We start from the raw sequence: 19,357 nt of genomic DNA, 5'->3' as shown, positions 1-19,357 counted from the left end.
CGCAGGCGTGACCAGGCGTTTGCAGGGCGGGTATCTGACGTCAATTCCAGGACCTCCATCCCTAGGATCATCGCACAGGATAAGTAACTTCAGGGCTGGTCTTGTTTTGCACAAAATATTTTTGTACCACTCGGCTGCACATGCGATCGCACACATGCAAAGCGAAAATACACTCCCCCGTGGGCAGCGACAATGCGTTTGCACGGCTGCAAAAAGTAGCTAGCGAACAATCAACTCGGAGTGAGGGCCCGTGGCACTTGCAGGCTAGAGCAGTGAATTATCACAAACTGTAGCGGTGCTGGCTTCTCTATGTATGGTAAGAGTGGTGTGTTAACCATGAACATGCTGCTGATGTTTGTGAAAGTATGCCCTTCGTCCACAGGTGACCTCTAGCCACTCCTGGTTCAGTAGGTTACTGATGTTGAAGGGATTGCATGAATATAAAACTAAAACCTTCCCGCTTGATATGTAGCCAATATCGATCATCAGAAACATGAAAAACCAGAATCTTGTTGTTGAAGAACTTGTGAAACAGCCAAAGTTAATTAAACCTGAGAAATGTATAACACATAATAGGCAAAATGTATCAACCTTTAACAATGCATTCTTTGGAGGTTAGCAGTTTTGGAGGCTTGTTGCATTCTGCAAATGCATAAAAGTGGTCTGCATGGCAGTCTTCATTCATGCTATGCGGCTGCAATATGCTGGTATGCATCAATCTCCAGAAAGTGACACTTTCTATAGATGGCATTGTCTGTAGAAGCCTTCAGAATGGGTTTCTTTATGTGATGCATTCCAGGAAAGGGAATCCTCTGCCCCAACGCAGCGTGCAAATTTGCAGGCTAATGGCCACATACGCATAGTAGGTCTCCCAGGTCATCTTGTCAGAAGAGCTGTCCTTTGCATACATCTTCATGCATGCGGTGTTAATAATAAACACTGCTATACATTTAAAATGTGATGCTTCATACATCCCACAAAAGTATCTTTTGCATTTGTCTAGGTCTAGGTAGTTGAAATTCAGTAGAAACTAATAGAACTGCTTTGAAGAAGAATAGCCTTAAGAAGTAATCGGCTAACCCGTGCAGTGCACTGTTTCAAGTTAAGATATTTAGTGGACAGTCAGACAACTGTGCTGGAGATGTACTAATCCTTGGAGAGTGATAAAGTGGAGAGAGATAAAGTACCAATTAATTAGCTCCTAACTGCCATGTTACATGCTGTGTTTGAAAAATAACAGCTCGGAGCTGATTGGTAGTTTATCTCTCTCCAAGAGACAGACATTTTTGGAGCTGGTCTTCAGTGCTTATCTTGTATCTTCATGAGCTTCTTGTAAGTTAAGGGCTCATTTATTCAATATATGTTGTAGATATTATATAAATCTTAAGGCATGTGAAACTTACTTTTCAATACTTTGGTGGACATTAAATGTAGGTGATACACATAATTTGTAAAAAAAAAAAAAAGGACTGGAACGGATCCTGTTGTAAGAATCTCTGCCATGAGTAAGAGTCCTACAAAATCCTCCTGTTGGTACTGTATTTAGAATTAATTTGGAGGAAACTGTTCCAAACATTGGTTTACACTCTCTGACTGACACGATGATGACAGCTCAATCACAGTACATATCCAAATGTATCTGAAAATATATACAGAATGCTCTTCAAAAGCTAGAGTTTAATTATGATCGATGCACGTTCCCGTGAGGGTCGGCTCCCCTAGATCGTTAGTGCTGCACTCGTTATATGTCAGTTCCTGCAGGCATGGCATGGATCGCAAAAGATATATCGCATGCAAAATGTACCAAATCATATGGAATCGTATGGAACCACTCTCGGGAAGCTCCCGGGAGAGTTCAAGGGAAATTGCCTCCGACTTCAGCCTCAGACATATCGTTGTACTGTATGGGGCCCTTAAAACTTTCAATTCTGGTCATCGATGCAGTTTGAATAAACAGGCAATTTGTGGGGCAGTGGGTTGTATATTAAGTGTCCTGATATGCGCTATCTTGATAAATCAATCCTCTGCTACTAGTATTCAGTAATAAGATCTAAGACACTTAATTGCTTGCTGTGGAGGCTAATCTCTAGCAGAGAATCTGCACCTACAGTAGCATAGGGCTGGTGCAAGTTGCAATGGTTATAAGACTTATGGTTGATTTCTAAAGATTTACCAAGTGGAATTGCAGTGTTTAAAGAAGTAGAAAGTGGGCGTCTCAGTCCTTGCACAGTTAGAATCACACTTGTGCACCAGATTAGCCTGGAGCAGCATGCAGCTCTACATCGGCTCCATGATCTGTTCTGCAGGCAAGATAAGTAAATTATTTTGTTAAAATTCTTGGGAACTATTGGGCTTGTCAACAAATGAGCCTCCTGGCAGTTTTTAGGTTTTCAAGATTTCTGAGATCTGTGAAGATAGGAATTGGGAAATTAACATTGTCAATAAGGTGACCTATTTTTTCAAAGCTAGTTTGGCAGAGAAAGCAGGATATGGCAGTGAGCCCTGTGTCTCAGGACAGCGTTTTTATCACAGGGCTCACAGGACAGCGTTTTTATCACAGGGCTCACAGGACAGCGTTTTTATCACAGGGCTCACTGTGGTATTTTGTTACTTTTTTTTTTTTTGTAAATTTGGTCAGATCGCATTTCTCATTATAAGCATGGGAAATACAATATTGTTACCACAATAAAATAGTGAATTAAAGGGTTTGGAGCAGTTTATTTACATTATTTTAGTAAACAAAATGTTAATAAATCTGCCCCTAAGTGTGACCATAAAATGGTGCCTTTATTTTAATTTTACGATAAATTACTTTTATTTTATTTGAAAAATGTGACAAATCCATCTACATTTCAGGAATCTGTTGAGAAGATGTTCAAGGCATTTAGTCAAAGGTCTTATCATCTAACCTCAGCAAAATGAGCAATTCTATGTCTCTCCCAGTGGGGAGTATAGATGTTAAGGGGTAGTTTATTTGAAGCTTCTAAAACAGACAAGTGGAGGTGTTGCACAGAAAACCAATCAAATGTTATCATATTTTGGAATGCAACAGAGAAATGATAGCTTACATCTGATTGGTTGCTGTGTGCAGCACCTCCTCTTGGCTGTTTTAGAAGCTTTAGTAAATATATTCCTAATGCTCTCCTGACATTTAATAAAAATGTAATAACTCTAATTAACCCTATTAGGCCATCACACAGATTGTCAGTTAATTGTCCATGTAGTCTGGAAGCCATGATATGTGAATGTTGTATCATTTGCTTTAATAAATAAATGAGTGATAAGAAAAAAATCAATTTTGAATTTTATTAAACAGTTAATAATATGATCCTTACTACAGTGAATCTTAACGGTATGTCCACTTTTTCCAAGATGACATTACTTAATGCTGTTAAACTAGGACTATCTGCTAAATAAACTGCTAAATAAACTTGAAAGCTTGGGATTGGATACTAGGATTATTGAATGGATACGATCTTGGTTGCAGGATACAAAACAGAGAGTTGTGGTAAATGGAGTGCATTCACAAGAGGGAAATGTTACCAGTGGAGTACCCCAGGGATTTGTACTTGGACCAGTGCTTTTTAATATATTTATTGGTGACATTACAAAAGGTGTCAAAGGGAAAGTATGCCTTTTGCAGATGACACAAAGGTATGCAACGGGGTAGACACACCAGGTGGGGTAAAACAAATGACTGAAGATCTAGGTAAACTAGAGGAATGGTCAAGAGAGTGGCAATTACAGTTTAATGCCCAGAAAATGCAAAATCATGCACTTGGGGCTCACAAATCCAAAGGCTAAATATAGTATTAATGGCACTATACCAGAAACGAAATATAGTATTAATGGCACTATACTGGAAACTACTGAGGAGGAAAGGGATCTAAGAGTCACTATTTCAGGTGACTTAAAAGCAGGTAAGCAATGTAACAAAGCAATGAAGAAGTCTACTCAGATGCTTGGCTGCATTGGGAGAGGGATCAGCAGCAGAAAGAAAGAAGTGATAATGCCACTGTATAGAATACTGTGTTCAGTTCTGGAGGCCATATCTTCAAAAGGATATTAATACATTAGAGACTGTACAAAGAAGGGCAACTAAAATGGTGCATGGCCTACATCACAAAACATAGCTAAGAAATCTCAACATATATAGTTTGGAGCAGAGAAAGAAAGGGGAGACATGATAGAAACTTTCAAATATATTAAGGGTTTTAACAAAGTCCAGGAGGGAAACATTCTCCAAATGAAGAGAAGCAATAGGACACGAGGACATGCACTGAGACTGGAGGGGGGAGGGTCAGGGGAAATTTGAGGAAAAATTACTTCACAGAAAGGGTGGTGGACAAGTGGAATAGCCTCCCATCAGAGGTGGTAGAGGCTAAGACAGTAGAGCAATTTAAACATGTATGGTATAGAAATAAGGATATCCTTACAAAGAAATAAGGATCATATAAGTTTTGAGATAAAAATATGGTAAAAAAAAAGGGGAGGGGGGTCAGACTAGATGGGCCAAGTGGTTCTTATCTGCTGTCAAATTCTATGTTTCTATGTTTCTATCTATTGTCTGTGAGACTCAGAATGGAAACCTGGAGACTTTTCTGTCATATCTGCATTACAAGCCATTCTCTGATCCCCTATTAATCTAGTTAAACCTAGGAAATAACACCTCCTCCCTCTAATCCTCACTGGGAGCTTGATACAAATCCTCATTGAAAACACTACAATTCAGAGGAAATGTCCTGTGGGGATTGAAGGACTATTGCGTTGTGTGTTTCCATTTGTGACATGTAATCAGAAACAAGTCTAGAATTTTTTGCCATTCAGGTCAGGACCATTCGGTTTAGTTTCTCACCCTAAGTGTTTTTGCTTCATGTAGGGCAATTTCCCCTGTGATTTCTCTGTGATGAAAGCATTGCATAGTGACTTTTTTTCCATTGATCAATTACTGACATTTAAATATGCAGATGAGAGCTTCACATTTTAAATGGTTTTTTTTTTCTCTTTAATTTTTGACTAAGCTTCTGGAATACACAAACTAAGGTTCTGGCATTACAACCTTGTTCAACAACAACATAAAAATGGCCTCTATAAACCTTCAGATTGTTGTAAATATTTGCAATCCCTCTGAGATAAAGATGAGAACAAGTAAAGAACTTTTACCAACATTATTTCACTGTATTTTTGTGCCTGGTTGGGTCAGTGACTGTATTGCAGGATGTCATCTTTTGTGAATATCAATATTGGGTTCATACATTCTAACCATGAAAATATAGCTAATTAAGTAAAGGACACTGCACAACATTGTTATAATGCAATATAATTGAACAGCAGTTTATTGATAAACAATAGGTAATGAACAATGTATAACATACACACACATATATAAGCAGATATATATAAGCAGATAAAGACTATAAGGGTATGCTTAACTAATGTTTAGATTTCAGTGGTGGTCATTCTGAGTTGATTGCTCGCTAGCAACTTTTTGCAGCGCTGCGATCAGGTTAAATCTTGGCAAAACTGCGCATGCATATGCACCGCATTGCGCAGGCACGTCGTACGGGTACAAAGAGGATAGGTGCTGGGTGATGGATTTAACAAAGAATCCATTTGCACAGCCGATCGCAAGGTGAATGACAGAAAGAGGCCGTTTGTGGGTGTCAACTGACCGTTTTCGGGGAGTGTTTGCAAAAATGCAGGCATGTCCAATAGTTTGCAGGGCAGGTGTCTGACGTCAATTCCGGGACCAAAAAGACTGAAGTGATCGCAGTGGCTGATTAAGTCCAGAGTTACTCAGAAACGGCTAAAAACTTTTTTGTGCCATCGGCTGCAAAAGCGTTCACACACTTGCAAAGCTAAAATACACTCCCCCATAGGCGGCGACTATCTGATCGCAGCGCTGCAAAAAGTTGCTAACGCGCTTCAACTCATAATGACCCCCAATGTTTCATGGGGGCCCCTTTCTGCCCAAACTAGTCAAACAGATTGAAGTACAGTATGTGGACGCTAAACATCTCCATCCATATCAGCTCTATTTACAAAGATACTAAGATGTGTTGCACATCACAACCTCTCCTATGAGATTCACGGCAGTGTTTCTCCGGAAATGTATGAAAACTATATAGCATCAATACATTGATTCTCTACTTTATTAGTGGTAACAGGCCTAATTGCTCCATCTATGGCTATAACAAAATAATAACATGTCTATTTACCTGTTATCAAAGCCACATATTTGTTATGAGAACCACCTGTCCATGCAGGAAGCAATACTTAAACCCAATAACAATGTTTAGGTCGACCACTATAGGTCGACAGTCACTAGGTCGACAGGGTTTGAAGGTCGACAGGAGTTCTAGGTCGACATGTTCTAGGTTGACATGTCAAAAGGTCGACATGAGTTTTTCATGTTTTTTTGGTGTCGTTTTCTCCGTACAGTGACCGGGAAGCCCAATTAGTGCACCATGTCCCCTTGCATGGCTCACTTTGCTCGCCATGCTTCGGGTAACATGCCTCGCTCCACTACAGCTGCACTCGGCACAAGTTACCGTTCCAATCGTAGTCCACGTGGATTGTTTAGTATGAAAAAGTTAAAAAATATATATTTTTAAAAAAAACTCATGTCGACCTTTTTACCTCTCGATCTAGAACATGTCGACCTAGAAACCCTGTCGACCTTGAAAACATGTCGACCTAGTGGTCGACCTAAACATTGTCGACCTAGACACTGTCGATCTTCAGACCGGATCCCCACATCAACATGCAGGCTTACACTGTCAATGTGGGACAAGGGTCAGATGAATTTTAACATTAACCCAACTAGTTCCACAGGGGGGGTGTATCCATTGCTGCACTTAGTAACATGACTTGTACATATATGGTCACAGGTGAAAACAGTGGGGTTATTTACTAAGATTCGTGTTTCTGGCGAATTGGTGGGAGTTTGTTCTCGAATTTTATCGGTCGTATTTTTCTGCAACTTTTTGAAATAATTTTCGGGTATTTACTAAGCTGTCGAGTTTTTGTTTTTTGTATTTTTCGATGTCGATGTTATTTGTATTTTTTATCCTCAATTTGCGGCCAGATTAGTGTTTTCCGGCCGAAGATGGGGTTTTTTCCCCACATTCGTAGTTTTCATTAGCGCCAGTGTTTTAGTATGTTGCGGCCGCATTCCCACTTGTACTTTCGTTTTTGTCACTCAAATGTGATTGGTTGTGTTTCAGATGTAGGAGTGTCTGTGCGGCACCGTATAAATACGCCCCAAACCATCCGAACGTCATGGGTTTAGTTAGTGGAGAGGTGAGAGGTTGTTTTCTGGAGTTGATGAGTTGGTTCTTGGATTTGGTGAGGTTTCGCGAGTTCTGAGTGCTGTATTGTGTTTTAAAGTAGTCTTGTCATTCTTGTTGTGTAGTTTGTTTGGAGTTTGTCTTATTTTTTGTCTTTGTCATTTTAGTCTATTGTGTGTGTGTGTGTGTGTGTGTGTGTGTGTGTGTGTGTGTGTGTGTGTGTGTGTGTGTGTGGTAGTGGAGGAGTGTGTTATTTGTGTTTTTTTTCTCAGTGTTAATTGTTGTTTGTCTTTAGTATGTCAGACTCAGAGGTGGGTGAGGTGGAGGAGGTCAGTAAGGTGGAGGGGGTGAGTGAGAGGGAGAAGGTGAGTGAGATGGAGGGGGTGAGTGAGAGGGAGGAGGTGAGTGAGGTGGAGGAGGTTAGTGATAGGGAGGAGGTTAGTAAGGTAGAGGAGGTGGGTGAACTTGCAGCTGCAGCCTCTAGTGACAGTGACAGTGATGCAGCTCTGCAGCCACACACCACTACTAAAACTGGCCGCAATGTGAAATTTAGTTATGCAGAGAATGTGACTTTGGTGCGTGAGCTGATGAAATATTATTTTCAGCTGTTTGGGCGTGAGTCAGCAAAGGTCACATCACGCAAGAAGAGTGTCTTGTGGGGCAAAGTGGTTGCAGCTGTCAACAGCGAGGGTGTGGTCAAGAGTTTTTTGTGTGATACTAATAGTGCTTAAACATTAGGCTGGTTGGAAATGTGAGCTAAGCACATGGCCCAATTATGTGGATTTTGCTTTTGGATTGGTTCCTGGACAAAGCACACACAATATACACTTTAACAAATGTTGATGCGTTTTAATTTTCTAAAATGTGTATTTACTGAAGAAATAAACCAACGATAATGCTGTTCAAATTTAGATTACACAGTATTATAAAAAAAAACACGCTTGTTATATCTTCCCAAAAAGAAAAAAACAGGGCTGCCTGCCACCACTCAGGCACAAGATGATGATGATGGTAAAGCAGGTAAAGTTACAAGGTATTGACATATTATGAGTGCAAATGATTTGGCACAACATTCATTTTTTTGTGTCTAGGACCATCCACACAACGGCTCATTCCCAGAAGGAGGCGTCCAGAGGATTCTGCCAGGCAAAGACATATGGCCCACAAAAGACACAGGTCGGATGTGCACGCCAGACAACACGAGACACCACCTCAACGACGCATATCAAATGTGTCCTCAAGGCCACCATTCCAACTATTGCAGAGTACGCCAACACGGGAACGACAATCCCCTCAGCTGCCTCGTGAGTAGAAAAAAAAAACATTAGGACACATACTTACATTGGGCACTTTTAAAAATGTATCCTGGTTGGAGACCACACAATAACCTACGTACGACTGAACCCCAACAACAAAAGGCCTAATAAATGTTATGAAGTTACAGTTCAACACTAAATATATGTGTGCACACTTCAGCCATAGAGTAGCATATTAAGATGAAGATGCTGCAACAGAAGCAGAAGTGCAAGCTTCACAAGGATTAGATCACCAAAAAATGGTGGTTGGTGATGTATTTAGATGTAGTGTGGAGATCCTGCATAGTGCATACCCATCATAAATTTTGTGTAACCAATCCTAGTTTTACACACGTTTAAACAAGCCATACACAGTGTTTGCACAGTATGTTATGTATTTGTGAGATGTTTTCGGATTAATATTACATTTTAAAACAACACATCTAATATAGTCAACAGGCAAGGCATTAATGTATCTGGAGTATTAATGTTGTTGGCAACAACACCATTTGGAATCATCTTTATCAAGTCTTGGCACAAAAAAAAACACATATTCAAACAATATATGTCTACATAAACTAAAATGTTGTCCCATTACAGCCCATACAGATGACGACAACATTCCCCCGGACCCCCAGTATGACACAAAAATGGAGGAAAGCTTTGTGTTACATCTCCAGCCAATCAACCAAACAATACCTACAACACCACCTATGAGTACACCTCCAACAGAAACAACACCTGCACCACAAATTAGTCCACCATCTCCACAAGTGTCAACACAGTATCAAGTTTTTTGGAATACTTGGTCAACCCAGCAGGCAAATAACGTGGATTGTCTGCGTAGTCAGACGCAATTTCTAGCTAGTCTGCCATATCATCTTCCCAGGATCAGTAGAAATAGTAGTCGGCTAAATGTGCAAGTAACTCGAATCGCCAACACAATGGAATTAATGCGTGCCGACAACACACAAATGATGAGCACATTCCAGAGAGTAATGGATGAACAACATAGACAGCACCAAAACTACCTCAACATTTTGGAAACAAACCAAATGCTAATAGAGAACATCAGCCGCATTATGGAAAGTCACACTGCAGCTACCAGAGAACTCAATGCTACTCTGAGTAACCTGAGACAAAAACTCAGTTCCCAACAAGCATTACAACCAAGCACCAGCTCAGTAAACACAACTACTTTCATTTCCCCAGTTACCTCCCCACCAAGGCGATCCAGCCGTACACAAACAAACATCACTGGAAAAGGCACATCAGCCTCCAAAAGTGGCACCCAAAAAATAGGCTTCAGGTGTTGGTGTTCATTCTGTTTAGGATGAAAAAACAGCGTCAGTTTAAGTGTATGAAGGACACTGAATATGTAAATTTCACATCATAAATATCTCCCATAATGTGATTTTTTTACATCATAATCACTCTCAGTATTACATGACCATTATTACACTTCTTTCCAAGAATCATTATTCCTTGGTCAGTATCCATATTCTTTACAATAACAATCAGAATCAGTATGCCATAGTCAGTATCCATATTCTTTACAATAACAATCAGAATCAGTATGCCTTGGTCAGTATCCATATTATTTACAGTAACAATCAGAATCAGTATGCCTTGGTCAGTATCCATATAAATTACAGTAACAATCAGAATCAGTATGCCTTGGTCAGTATCCATATTCTTTACAGTAACAATCAGAATCAGTCATACCTGAGCATTGTCATTTAATTAGCTAAAAAAGACAAACACATTGTTAGCAGGACATGTATTTGCATTATGACAATGTCATGACTCATTCTGTAACATGTGCCTTGATTGCTATTTTATACTTTGCTTTTTCTGTAGAGCTGTGATTACGCCATGTTTTTTCACAATTACAATCCCATGTATGCACATTATGAAGATGTTAATTGTAAACATTATGTTTTTTAAATAAAAAAAGTCTCATAGAAAAAAAAAACAAATAATGTCTTAGTTAATGGCTTGTGTTTGTACTCTGTGGTTGGCCACACAATCAAGCGGCCTTAAACAAGGAAAATAGCTCAATAAAATTTTGTGCAACAAAAGGCATGCTTGTCTACCTGTAAAAACCCATGAGCAACACACATAATATTACGTTAACACATATGCAACAAATATATTACACATGCATCAATTGTATGTCAGTAATGCATTGTTCATATATATATATATATATATATATATATATATATATATAGAAATTTGGGTGATGCACTGGACAGTTGTCTTCCTGATGTCCTTGTATGATGTCCTGAAGAAGGTCACGTGATGACCGAAACGTCGACACACCATCTTTATGTCTCTGTGAGTTATTAATAAATACCTGTTGGAATTTACTGGTGAGTGCCTGCATACCCAAATTTCTATATACTGGCCTATGGGCCTTTGTGGAGCACCCCATCGTTGATCTTATCAAGTCTGGAGTGTGGACTTTACCGTATTTTTATATATATATATATATATATATATTTGGGAAAGCCAAGCTAAAATACATAGGAGAGTTAGACACTTATACTTACCAGAGAAATGATGCTGGATTAGTTCTTGCCTTACCTGCCTCCCTACATCTGTACTCCAAGTGTCACCAGATGTTTCTATCTCCTCTACTTTCTGATTGTTTTCTTCATCCTCTTCATCATCATCAACATGTGGCAGATGTTGTTGCAAACACGTTATGAAGAAAACAGCAGCAGAACACAATCCTAGTCACCTTTAAGGGACTATACAACAAAAGGCCACCAGACTTATCAAGACACCGAAACCTAGATTTCAGTACCCCAAAACATCTTTCTATCACATTCCGAGTGACCTTATGTGCATGATTGAAATTGTGTTCAACAGGGAAATCAGGACGGGACAATGGAGTTAGAAGCCAAGAGAAACCGCCATATCCCCCATCACCTGAAAGACATATGTAGTATAGACTGTAAAGTAGGTATTCAGCAACACATTGCTGACACAGTGGACATTTCTAAAATATATACATTTATACACATATCTAGTTACATACCTAGCAGCCATCCATCGGGCATGACTGACTGAGGATGAAGGAGTCATGGCAGCCACCAGGGTAACCAGCAACAACACTCATTATTTTTTGTTTTGCATCACAAACCACCTGGACATTAGTAGAGTGGTCCAGATGTCGATTAGTATAAATATACTGCCTGCCCCTAGGTGGTCTCAGCTCAACGTATGTGCAATCTATGGCACCTAGCACATTGGGCATTCCAGCAAGGCCATAGAAAGCTACCCTGACTGCATGCCACTGAGTTGCCTGGGTAGGGAAGCAGATAGAGGCATCTATGTGGGGTTGCAATGCATCCAACACCTGTGTGTACATTTGAACAAATGAGGTGAGTGAGATGAGTACAACTAACAACAACACTGTGTAATGTAGCATTCCGCATAAACTACTTTGACATAGATGAGTATGTATGGTATACATCCCCTGATTTAAGTATTTTGAAAAGGTGGGCTGTGAGATTCCAATGACATCGCCACACACAGCCTGAAAGCTGCCAGTAGCCAGAAAGTGCAACACAGCCAGGAGTTTGTGCAGGCCTGAGACAGAGCGAGAGCGTGCTGTCTCAGGGTCTAGGTCCAGTTTGACAAGGTCATACAAACGGAAAATGTTGTTTCTATTTAGCTGGAATATCTGTATGACCTGGTCATCGGCCAATGCGTTTATGTTTAAATGCCCCCTTAAAAAACGAGGCCTGCGCAGCCTCCGCAGCACCTGTACAACCTGCTGACCATGTTCAGTTTCATTCCCCTGGTTTCTTCCAGACTGATGGAGCAGTCTCAGGAATCCCACAGCACACAATACGTCACTGCTACACAGCCCAGCAGCCACTTCAGAGTGAGGGATGTGAATAATGTACTTAGGTCCCTTTTAAAGGCTACAAAATTCAGGTGTGATTAATGGTGAAGTTGAAACACATGTAAATGCCAGCCAGTTTTTTTTTTACCATTCGCAATTTTTCACGGTCGCAATTGCCCTTTCACGGACGACATTACAAATACGAAAGCTTGGTAAATTACAGTGTTCTGTACATAAACAGCCGCGTATGACCGATGGTGTATTCATTTGTATTTGTGAACTCTGCCGGGAAAAACAATACGAATAGCCCCAACACTGCCGAGATTTGTGTTTAGTAAATTCCCGTGATCACACTTAGAAAAAAATACAAACTCAAATTAAATTGGGACCTTAGTAAATATACCCCAGTGTGTTTTATGCTCTTCACATTACCCAGATTTTACCAGGATGCTAATATATAATGTTATTAAACAACTCTCTCTAAACTTTTGACATTGGGGTATATTTACTAAGCTCCCGATTTTGACTGATTTGGTGTTTTTTCTTCAAAGTGTCATCTCGGAAATTTACTAAACTAAAATCTCGGCAGTGATGAGGGCATTCGTATTTTTTTGGAAGTTAAAGAAAAAAAATACGAATGAATACACCATCGGTCAAATAAGCCTGTTATTTCAAACAAATCGGTAATTTACTAAAAGTTCTATTTCACAAACACTGCCAGCAATAGCCAAACACTGCCGGGAAAAAATACAATTCGTAAAAAAAAGCAGTTTTAAAATAGACCTGCTTTTTTTTACCGTGTTCTGATAGTCATGCACGGATCCATTAGATCCGTGCATGTTTATCAGTGGGAAGGGGTTAAAAAGTGTTAAAATTCTAAAAACAAAAATGAGTGGGGTCCCCCTCCTAAGCAAAACCAGCCTCGGGCTCTTTGAGCTGTTCCTGGTTGTAAAAATATGGGGTAAAAAATGACTGGGGTTCCCCCATATTTAAACAACCAGCACCGGGCTCTGCGTCCGGTCCTGGTGCAAAAAATACGGGGGACAAAAAACGTAGGGGTCCCCCGTATTTTTTGAACCAGCACCGGGCTCCACTAGTCAGAGAGATAAAGCAACAGCCGGGGGAAACACTTTTATATCGGTCCCTGCGGCCCTGGCATTAAATCACTAACTAGTCACCCCTGGCCGGGGTACCCTGGAGGAGTGGGGACCCCTTAAATCAAGGGGTCCCCCCTCCAGCCACCCAAGGGCCAGGGGTGAAGCCTGAGGCTGTCCCCCCCATCCAAGTGCGGCGGATGGGGGGCTGATAGCCATGTGTAAAAATAAGAATATTGTTTTTTGTAGCAGTTCTACAAGTCCCAGCAAGCCTCCCCCGCAAGCTGGTACTTGGAGAACCACAAGTACCAGCATGCGGTGGAAAAACGAGCCCACTGGTACCTGTAGTACTACTACAAAAAAATACCCAAATAAAAACAGAACTCACACACCTTGAAAGTAAAACTTTATTACATACATGCACACCTACATACATACATACATACTTACCTATGTTCACACGAGGGTCGGCCCACTTCTCCATGTCGAATCCACGGGGTACCTGTGTAAAAAATTATACTCACATAATCCAGTGTAGCTTGTGTCCTCTTTATAATCCACGTACTTTGCAAAAAAACAAACCGGAAACCCGAACCACGCACTGAAAGGGGTCCCATGTTTACACATGGGACCCCATTCCCCGACTGCTGGGACCCCCCCTGACTCCTGTCAAAGAGGGTCCCTTCAGCCAATCAGGGAGTGCCACCTATGCGCTACATTGTATCTCTGCCGTGCGCAGCCTGACTGACAGCTCAGGAGCGCACAGCCAATCAGGAGAGTGCCACGACGTGGCGCTCCCTGATTGGCTGAAGGGTCCGTCTTTGACAGGAGTCAGGAAGGGTCCCGGCAGTCGGGTTCGGGTTTCCGGTTTGTTTTTTTGCAAAGTACGTGGATTATAAAGTGGACACAAGCTACACTGGATTATGTGAGTATGATTTTTTACACAGGTACCCCGTGGATTCGACATGGAGAAGTGGGCCGACCCTCATGTGAACATAGGTAAGTATGTATGTATGTAGGTGTGCATGTATGTAATAAAGTTTTACTTTCAAGGTGTGTGAGTTGTTTTTATTTGGGTATTTTTTTTGTAGTAGTACTACAGGTACAGCGGGCCCGTTTTTCCACCGCATGCTGGTACTTGTGGTTCTCCAAGTACCAGCTTGCGGGGGAGGCTTGCTGGGACTTGTAGTACTGCTACAAAAAACAATGGGGGTAATTCTAAGTTGATCGCAGCAGGAAATTTTTTTGCAGTTGGGCAAAACCATGTGCACTGCAGGGGAGGCATATTTAACATGTGCAGAGAGAGTTTGATTTGGGTGTGGTGTGTTCAATCTGCAATCTAATTTGCAGTGTAAAAATAAAGCAGCCAGTATTTACCCTGCACAGAAACAAAATAACCCACCCAAATCTAACTATCTCTGCACATGTCATATCTGCCCCACCTGCAGTGCACATGGTTTTGCCCAACTGCTAAAAATTTTCCTGCTGCGATCAACTTGGAATTACCACCAATATTCTTATTTTTACACATGGTTATCAGCCCCCCATCCGCCGCCCTTGGATGGGGGGGACAGCCTCGGGCTTCACCCCTGGCCCTTGGGTGGCTGGAGGGGGGAGACCCCTTGATTTAAGGGGTCCCCACTCCTCCAGGGTACCCTGGCCAGGGGTGACTAGTTAGTGATTTAATGCCAGGGCCGCAGGGACCGATATAAAAGTGTTTCCCCCGGCTGTGGCATTATCTCTCTGACTAGTGGAGTCCGGTGCTGGTTCAAAAAATACGGGGGACCCCTACGTTTTTTGTCCCCCGTATTTTTGCACCAGGAACGGATGCAGAGCCCAGTGCTGGTTGTTTAAATATGGGGCAACCCCAGTCATTTTTTACCCCATATTTTTTCAACCAGGACCGGCTCAAAGAGACCGAGGCTGGTTTTGCTTAGGAGGGGGGACCCCACGCAATTTTTTCCTGGATTTTTAACACTTTTTTTTTTTTTTTTAAAGGTGCACAAAGAAGCCCTGCACGGATCCCACAGATCCGGTCGAGATACATTGTGTTAATGTCGGCAGTGTTTTACTATTCACTCCCGCAGGGCCGAAACTAGGATTTTTGTCACCCGGGGCAAGGTAGTCATTTGACCCCCCCCCCCCCGCAAAAAATAAATAAAAATCTTTTACAATAAGTAAATAAAATAAAAAAATTAAAATAAATAAATAAATGAATACAAATATTATATATATATATATATATATATATATATATATATATCTCTCTTTCAGAACTTTTTTACCTGAAAAATTGCCTTTTCTAACATAAATTTCATATCCAGGAAAAAGTGTCCCCATTTTACACAGTACGACAGGCAAGTGTCCCCATTCCCCATTTTACACATTGCGGCAGACAGGTGACCCCATTTTACACATTGCGGCAGACAGGTGTCCCCATTTTACACATTGCGGCAGGAAAAAGTGTCCCCATTTTACACATTGCGGCAGACAGGTGACCCCATTTTACACATTGCGGCAGACAGGTGTCCCCATTTTACACATTGCGGCAGGCACGTGTCCCCATTTTACACAGTACGCTGGCAAGTGTCCCCATTTTACACATTGCGGCAGGAAAAAGTGTCCCCATTTTACACATTGCGGCAGGCACGTGTCCCCATTTTACACAGTACGCTGGCAAGTGTCCCCATTTTACACATTGCGGCAGGAAAAAGTGTCCCCATTTTACACATTGCGGCAGGCACGTGTCCCCATTTTACACAGTACGCTGGCAAGTGTCCCCATTTTACACATTGCGGCAGGAAAAAGTGTCCCCATTTTACACATTGCGGCAGGAAAAAGTGTCACCATTTTACACATTGCGGCAGGAAAAAGTGTCCCCATTTTACACATTGCGGCAGGCACAGGTCCCCATTTTACACAGTACGCTGGCAAGTGTCCCCATTTTACACATTGCGGCAGGCACAGGTCCCCATTTTACACAGTACGCTGGCAAGTGTCCCCATTTTACACATTGCGGCAGGCACAGGTCCCCATTTTACACAGTACGCTGGCAAGTGTCCCCATTTTACACATTGCGGCAGGAAAAACTGTCCCCATTTTACACATTGCGGCAGGCACAGGTCCCCATTTTACACAGTACGCTGGCAAGTGTCCCCATTTTACACATTGCGGCAGGCACAGGTCCCCATTTTACACAGTACGCTGGCAAGTGTCCCCATTTTACACATTGCGGCAGGAAAAAGTGTCCCCATTTTACACATTGCGGCAGGCACAGGTCCCCATTTTACACATTGCGGCAGGTGGTGGAGGGAGAGAGAGAGAGAGAGAGAGAGAGAGAGGAAGGGAGAGGGGCTGACTTACATTTGAAGCGGTTCTCGCCGCTCTTCAGCCGCCTCTCCCTCCTCGTCTGCGCGGCTCCCCCTTCTCCCTCCTCCGGCGGGGTTTCGTGGAATGACGCGTTTGCGCCGTGACGTCACGACGCAATCGCGTCATTCCACGAAACCCCGCCCCCCGAGCTGGGCACTCGGGAGAAGGGGGTTTAAAAGTGCCGCGGCGGGTGTTAGGGGGTCTCGGCGCCCCCTCCTATCCGGCGCCCAGGTCGCCTGCCCCCCTAGCCCCCCCCTAGTTTCGGCCCTGACTCCCGTAAAACACTGGCCGAAAATACGAATGACATCGACATCGGAAAACTCGAAAATGCAGAATACGACAGCATAGTAAATGAGGCGTAAAAAATGCAAAAAGTTGCAATTTCACACATTCGATGTCATTCGTGTTTGAACTTTAACCACATACAGAAAAATACGAATTTTAGTAAATATACCCCATAGTATGAACTCCAGCAGGCATTACTTGTGTTCTGTTACTGTTACTGACCTGGTCCCTCACCCCAATGGGTTTGGTTTTGACTGTCTCCTGCTCCGCGGTCTGACCATTTTGTAACCTGTGTTATAATCAGCCTTAACTTGGCGCATAAGTGAAGGGTGTCATTCACTAATTCTCCTTTACATAAAAGGTGTCTAGTCTAGACTGTGTATCCTCATTATACTGTAATTAGAGATGTGCAGCGGACACATTTTGTGTTTTGTGTTTTGGTTTTGGTTCTGGTTCCATGCTCGTGTTTTGGAGCTGTATTGGTTTTGCCAAAACCACCCTTTCGTGTTTTGGTTTTGGATCGGGATGATTTTTGAAAAAAACATAAAAACAGCTACAATCACAGAATTTGGGGGTAATTTTGATCCAACAGTATTATTAACCTCAATAACATTCATTTCCACTCATTTCCAGTCTATTCTGAACACCTCACAATATTGTTTTTAGGCCAAAATTTGCACCGAGGTGGCTGTATGACTAAGCTAAGCGACAAAAGTGTGCGGCACAAACACCTGGCCCATTTAGGAGTGGCACTACAGTGGCAGACAGGATGGCACTTAAAAAAAATAGTCCCCAACAGCACATCATGCATAGAATTAAAAAAGGTGCAATGAGGTAGCTGTATGACTAAGCTAAGTGACACAAGTGTGCGGAACAAAGACCTGCCCATCTGGGAGTAGCACTGCAGTGGCAGACAGGATGGCACTTAAACAAACTAGTCCCCAAATAGCACATCATGCAAAGAAGTAAAAGAGGTGCAATGAGGTAGCTGTATGACTAAGCTAAGCGACACAAGTGTGTGGCACAAACAACATGGGACATGCTAGAATTTGCCCAGATGTAATACACGCATAATATTGGTGTCACAGGAGAGCATACCCCTAAACCACACACACACGGCAAAGCCTGTAAAATTAATTTCGATAATAATAACCCTTTTATTTGGAGCTATTATAATAATATGCAGTACAGGCAAGCGTACCCCTACACCACACAGGTCAAACCCTGTCAATATTATTTGGATAATAATATAAGTAATGTATATTACCCTTTTATTTGGAGTAAATAATATACAGCACAGGACACCACCACTGGACATATGGCAGCACAAGACACAACCACTGGACTGATGCAGCACAAGACAGCACCACTGGACTGGACTTATACGGCAGTACCCCTGGACTTGTATGGCAGTGTCAGACAGGACGGCATTTTAAAAAATAGCCCCCAAACAGCACATGATGCAAAGAAGTAAAAGAGGTACAATGAGGTAGCTGTATGACTAAGCTAAGCAACACAAGTGTGCGGCACAAACACTTGGCCCATCTAGGGTTGGCACTGCAGTCCCACTGCACTAATGGCAGATACCGGATGCACGTCTAACACCAGCATAGTTGGCCTCAGTAATCCGCTTTGCAACAGGGTGACTGCTGTCATATTTCATCTTCCTCACAAAGGACTGTTGGACAGTCAATTGCTTAGTTGAAGTAGTAGAAGTGGTCTTCCAACTTCCCCTCTGGGATGACGATCGACTCCCAGCAGAAACAACAGTAGCGGCAGCAGCAGCAGTAGGAGAAAGTGATTCTTGATCTTTCCCTATTTTATCCTCCAAATTTTTGTTCTCCATTATTCTTCTGGAGTTATATAACAAAATGCAGCACAGGAGAGCGTACCTCTACACCACACAGGGCAAACCCTGTAAAAATTATTTGGATTAAATATTAATAACCCCTTTATTTGGAGTAAATAATATACAGCACAGGACAGCAACACTGAACTTATATAGCAGCACCACTGGACTGGACTTATACCGCAGTTTCACTGGACTTATACGGCAGTATGACTGGACATATACGGCAGTATCACTGGAATTATATGGCATTACCACTGGACATAAACGGCAGTATCACTGGACTGGATTTATACGCCAGTACCACTGGATTTATA

Source organism: Pseudophryne corroboree, chromosome 1, assembly GCF_028390025.1.
Source record: "Pseudophryne corroboree isolate aPseCor3 chromosome 1, aPseCor3.hap2, whole genome shotgun sequence".
Classification (NCBI taxonomy): domain Eukaryota; kingdom Metazoa; phylum Chordata; class Amphibia; order Anura; family Myobatrachidae; genus Pseudophryne; species Pseudophryne corroboree.
This window is presented reverse-complemented; position numbering follows the sequence as displayed.